Source organism: Monodelphis domestica, chromosome 4, assembly GCF_027887165.1.
Source record: "Monodelphis domestica isolate mMonDom1 chromosome 4, mMonDom1.pri, whole genome shotgun sequence".
Classification (NCBI taxonomy): domain Eukaryota; kingdom Metazoa; phylum Chordata; class Mammalia; order Didelphimorphia; family Didelphidae; genus Monodelphis; species Monodelphis domestica.
The window spans coordinates 86,415,396-86,421,695 of NC_077230.1; positions in this window are offsets into that span (position 1 = coordinate 86,415,396).

A 6,300-nucleotide genomic window follows, 5' to 3' on the forward strand; every position below is an offset into this window, starting at 1 on the left:
GAATATGGCCACAACATTTGTTAGTTAATGTTAGGGCATCTCCAATTCTGAGGGACTTATGAGAAAGAATGCTATCCATATCTAGAGAAAGAACTGTGGGAATAGAAATGCAGAAAAAAAATGATTTATCACTTGTTTATATGGGTATATGATTTAAGGTTTTGGTTCTGCTCTTTTACAAAAATAAATAATATGGAAATGGGTGTGAGTATAAATATATATATAAAACCCAGTGGAATTGCTTGTCAACTCTGGGAAGGGGAGGGATGAAGGGAGGGAGAAAACATGAGTCATGTAACCATGGAAAAAAATGTAAAAATAAAAAAAATAAATAATTTTAGTATATGCAAAGAAAAAAAAATTAGGGCTTCTCTCTTGAATTTTGTAAATTTAGAATCTATTTTCTGTTTCCTCTACTTTTAAGCAACTTGTATGATTTCCCAAAGTCCAGTATTCAGGCTTTTAAATTTTGCTGTGTTTTTCAGACCATCCATCGTTCTATGATTGGCTAAAATCTTCTGTTCTCAAACCCTTAGCTTGTAGAGAGCTCATATTTTTTTCTCATCTTCATGTCTTTGATTCTTTGATTTTTTTAATCCATACCTATACTTTCATTAGGGTAGGGAATTTCCACTGGAGAAATCCACTCCAGTATTGCAAACAGTATAATTCTAAAGAAAAACCTTAAAGAATTGTGCCTGGGGCCCGGAGAGATCAGATGATTTGACAAGAGTTTCACAATATAACTCAGAGGTAGGATTTGAGCCCAAGTCTCCTTGACAGAAGCTAACTCTTTATTCATTATTCTATAGTGTGTGTCATTTTAAAACTTTATATATTTTAATTGGGACTTCTTCACTTCCTTAAAAAACTATTTTATTGCTGACTTTAAAATCTAATTATGACTTCCCTACTTCCTTTAAAGAAAATTGTTTTATTGCTAACTTGACAACCTTCTCTCTTCTTGAGAAAAAAAACCCTCAGCCTTCTATCTTCTTGAACCTGGACTGGTAGGAATACATCTCTGGGTCCTTTTTTTTTCTGCCTTAAAGACTTTCCTTTGTGCTTTTTCTCCTTCAAAATGTTTATTCCCTAATGAGGAAGTATGTATACTAATTCAGAAAAAATCTCACTTTCCAGAAACCCCACCATAATCTCTTATAGTCTACCTTTTTTCCCTATCATTGCTTTTTTTTTTTAAACCCATACCTTCCGTCTTGGAGTCAATACTGTGTATTGGCTCCAAGGCAGAAGAGTGGTAAGGGTAGGCAATGGGAGTCAAGTGACTTGCCCAGGGTCACAAAGCTGGAAAGTGTCTGAGGCCAGATTTGAACCTAGAACCTCCCGTCTCTAGGACTGGTTCTCAATCCACTGAGCTACCCAGCTGCCCTCACCTATCATTTCTTTTTGAGTCCCAGGTTTGGTTTTCTCTTTTTCAGAGAAACTATTGCTTTGAAAAGATTTTGTCATTTCTTCCAAATTCTCCTCCACTGTTCTTTTTTTTTTGAAAAATTTTTTTTCTTTGAGAGCTCTAATTTCTGCCTCATTATTTTTTTTCTTAACCATTTTGGAGGTTCTACTCTTATTATTTTGGGAGTAATTTCTATAATATTTCTCTTTCCTCAATGGCCTTGAAATCATCTTTTCCTCATTTTTTCTCATTTTTCTTGTTATCTCTTTTGCTGAATTTTCAGTTTCAGTGTTCTTGTTATGAGTGTTCTCTAGCTACTCTTTGTTGTTCTTCTCTCTTGCATTCTTGATATTTTGGAATAATGGAAGGAGATTGGGTTCTCTCACTCAGCCATCCTGTTCAAACCCCCTTCCTTTACCTTCTTACAATTAATAATACCTCTCCTTTAGCTCATTTGGTTGATTTCTAGCTTTTATGTGGACAGAATCCATAAAAGTGCTTTCGATCACAGCATTGTGTTGCATATATTTGTGACATTGTGGGTGGAGGTGGGAACAAGGGAGCTGAGCTTCCACAAAACCTCTCCTTCAGTATTCTTGCTGGAAGCTTTATCCCTTCCCTTCCAGATAGCATAAGTGCTGGTCCATTTCCCCATCCCATGCTGCCCATCCTCTCTTGTCCACATCACTAACATTGGGAATTTTCAACCCTCTCTTCTCATTGAAAGGTTGGGGAAATCCACCTGAATCACTGCTGAGGGGAGAGTCCATTAACTGTTGAGCAACTCAATGAGGCATGGGGCCCAGGGTGGGGAGAGTACAGTAGGAATGCTAATCCCATGATGCTGCTTTCTTTTGAGAGTGGTTTCCATTCTTCTCTTCTTACTGTTGTCTGGTATGTTTCTTGCTGTTTGAGGTAGTAAGGGTGGGGGCTATTCTTAGCTGCAGACTCTCACTTTACTGTGTTTGGAAGTCAAATCCTGCTCCACTCTAATTTCGAATCTCAATGAGAAGGCAGCTAGGTATCTCAGTGAACAGAGACCTAAGCCTAGAGATGAGAGATCCTGGGGTCAAATCTGGATTCAGACACTTCCCAGCTGTGTGACCCTGGGAAAGTCACTTTACTCCCATTACCTAGTTCTTACTGCTCTTCTGCCTTAGAACCAATATATAGTATTGATTCTAAGATGGAAAGTAAGGATTTTGTTTTTTTAAGTCTCAATGACCAAAGCAGGATGTCATTTACTTTCATTGTTTTCCCACAGATCGCTTGGAGACCACACTTCCAAATCTAGCCCAGCTGTCCAGGGCTCTTCATTTGTAGATTTACAAACTTCACAGTTTAAGGTCCATTCCCTCATTTAAATGAGGAGGAGGGGGCAGCTGGGTAGCTCAGTGGATTGAGAGCCAGGCCTAGAGATGGGAGGTCCTAGGTTCAAAATGTGGCCTCAGACACTTCCTAGCTGTGTGACTCTGGGCAAGTCACTTGACCCCCATTGCCTAGCCCTAGAACCATTACACTGTATTGGTTCCAAGATGGAAGGTAAGGGTTTTCAATAATAAAGAGAAAATTAAATAATTAATTAAATAATCAAATAACTAACTAAACAAACAAATAAATAAATGAGGAATAAATGGAGGCTTAGGGATGTGGACTTATTCTAGGTCACATATGATATAATGAGTGACAAAGTTAGGACTAGACATAGTTTCCCGTCTCCCATATCAGTGTTCTTTGCCCTACTGGAACCAACTTTTAGAGACTAATTCCAGGCAATCCAGACAATGGAACTAAATGACATTCTCAGAATGAGTTAATCAGTTACTGGATATGAGGGAGACAACCGAGTCCATACTTTTGATCCATAACTTTTGTCATTGGCTATAAGGAAAAGCTGAATTTGATCATGAATCTTGCTTGTATCAGCTGGTAAGTGAAGTTTCATTTTTAATGACCCTTCTTAGTCAGGTTTCTGTACTTTGAAAGCTTTTTGTTTCATGAAAAATGACATAATGCTACTAATTACTAAACATTTCTGTTATTATTATCATTGTTGTTCCAATCATGTTCTACTCTTTGTGACTCATTTGGGGTTTTCTTCACAAAGATACTGGAATGGTTTGCCATTTCCTCCTCCAGATCATTTACAGATGAGAAAACTGAGGCAAAGAGGGTTAAGTGACATTCCCACCATTAGTAAGTAATTACTATTATCATTAGTATTGCCATATTAGACAGCTTGTTAGCACAGTCAAGAACTCTGGATTTGAAGTTAGTAGGGTTTATGTCAGGTCTTCCTCAGAGACCTATTAGATTCATGACCCTGGACAAGTCACTTAACCACTCTCAGCCTCACTATGAGCCTCAGTTTCCTCCTTTGTGAAATGAAGACGATTACAGCTCAGGATTTTGGGGAAGTAGAGATAATATGTGTAAAGTGCTTGCTTGGTAAACTTTAAAGTGCTATTTAAAATGCTCTCATCAGCTTCATGAATCTATGATTTCATCCATAAGCAGGTGTTCCTTCTGTGCTGAAGTAAACAGTTCTTCATGGATTGCTTTTGGCTGAAAAATCTTATCATTTTGTCTGAACCCAGCTAGATTGATCCTTGGACAAACAATATGGAGTAAGTCCTCTCTCTACACTTTCCTGATCTTCCCATCTTTTTGGACCCTCAACAATGGAGCTCTGTTGGCATAGCCTCTAAGCACCCCAGATCATTTCCATGTAATAATCTCTAGGTATCAGAAGAGTACTTAATAAAACAAGACAATAATGAGGATAATAGAGAGGCAGGATAAGTGGTAGAAATAGAGGCAGACAGTGACTCTTGGAATCAAGAAGATCTGAGTTAAATCCTACCTGATACATTTTAGGTGCATGACCATGGACAAGTCATTTGAACTCTAACTACTGTAGACAACTCTAAGTTATAGGCAAACTGCTGATCTGAATTGGTGGAGGGAGTTTCCACACAGGGAGAATTCTACATTGATGAAAAGAAAGATCAAAATATTCCCCTAAGAAACAAAACCCCAATCATTATCATTATAGTAATAACAAACTGATTTTGCTAATTAGCAAAAAGAAGGACCCAGTACTGGAGGACTTGGCTGGTACTGAGCATGAATTCCCTCTATAACATCACTGAAAAGTAGTTATCCAGTTTTTTCTTGAATATTTATAGAGATGGGAAGCTTACTAGTCTCAAGGGCAGTCCTGGTAAGAGCTATGAGTTAAGAGAAAAGTAAGAAACAAATATGCAATTCTAATGTCTAAATATTAATCAGCGTGCCCTATATTTGTCCCATCCCACTCATAGTCTAAAGAGCTCCATGATCCCCCTTTTCATTCTTTAATGATAATGCAGAGCCAATGTTTTTAATTTCTGACTGATTCTCATTTCAGCACCATGGACTGGAAAAGATTCTTTTTGCTATTGATGATTTCTGGTAAGTACCTGCTAACGTTCCAAAGTTTTTGGTATCCTCTTACTGACACTTCAACTCTGGGGGTTATAAACATCCCCTTCCTTGCTGAGACATAGCGACACTGATCTGAGGTCTCTTTGGGTAGCCCTACTAATATCTTATGCAAATAGAAGTTAAAATTTTGTTTTCTTCCTTTTTAAATTTAATTTTCTTTCAATGCACAAAAGTTGATTTCTCATTCTTTCCACCTCTCTCCCCACACTGAAAAAAGGAAAACCTGAACCCCTATAACTAATATGCAGAGTCAAGGAAAACAAATTCCTGTCTAAAATCGATGTCTTAATCTCCACCCTTGCCTCTCGACTCCTGTCAGGAGACGGGCAAATAGATAATTAGTCAGGATGATGATGATGATGATGATGATGATGATGCTGGTGACATTTAAAGCAGTTAGGTCAGATGTGTCATTCTGTGCCATATCTGAAACGTCTGGCCACTTCATGATCTTCTTGCGTGGGTCTAAATACCTAGAAGGGAAGCCAAGAGCTGGGAGAATATGGGTGGAAGGGCTAAAGATTAAGGGAGAAAGGACCCAGGAATAAGAAACACACAAAGAGGCCAGAGCATCAGTTTAGTTTGTCAGCTCCTCCTCAGCAGGTCAGAGAGGGAGTGAGTGAGCTGAACTGATTTTATTGAGGATTGGGGGAACAGGGGTTTCAGGATGTCAATCAAACAGGCGGCACATCAGTAGTTATAATGCAGTACTGACAACCAAAAGGAATGGATGGCAACATAATAGTACTGCCAGCTACCCAGGAAAGAAGCTCATGTGAAACCTCCTTTCCCCGCACACTGGCACCAGCTTATACAAATGCAAGGGTCAGTCTTTGACATTACAGAGGACTTTTAGAACTTGCCTGCTGGCTGTCAGACTGCAGATAACAGCAGAGGTTTGATTTTTAAATTCCACAACATTTAAGATCCAACCAATGGAAGGATTCAGAAATCAATCCTGTGGAATATTAGAAATATAGCCATAAGTCTGGTCGATGAATACTTTGCTCATTAGAGTCAGCTTTTGAATACATCTTCAATATCTTCATGATTCATTATAACTGAAACCCTTCGGTATCTAAGTGTGTGTGTGTGTGTATGTTTAAATATTCCCCAAAACTTCTCCATTTTTTCGTTTCCTCTTCCCATCTTGGGTCAGTCAGTCAACAGTCAGGCATTTGTTACACACTATGTGTCAAGCACTGTGCTAAGCCCTGAGGATACAGTAAAGGCAAAAATAGTCCCTACCCTCAAGGAGCTTATATTTTAAGAGAGAAGACAAATACAAAAATAACTATGTACAAGACATATACAAAATAGATGGAAAGTAATCTTCGAGGGAAGGAACTGGAGGGATTAGGGAAGGCCCCCTCTAGAAGGTGGTATTGAATTGAGTTTTGAAG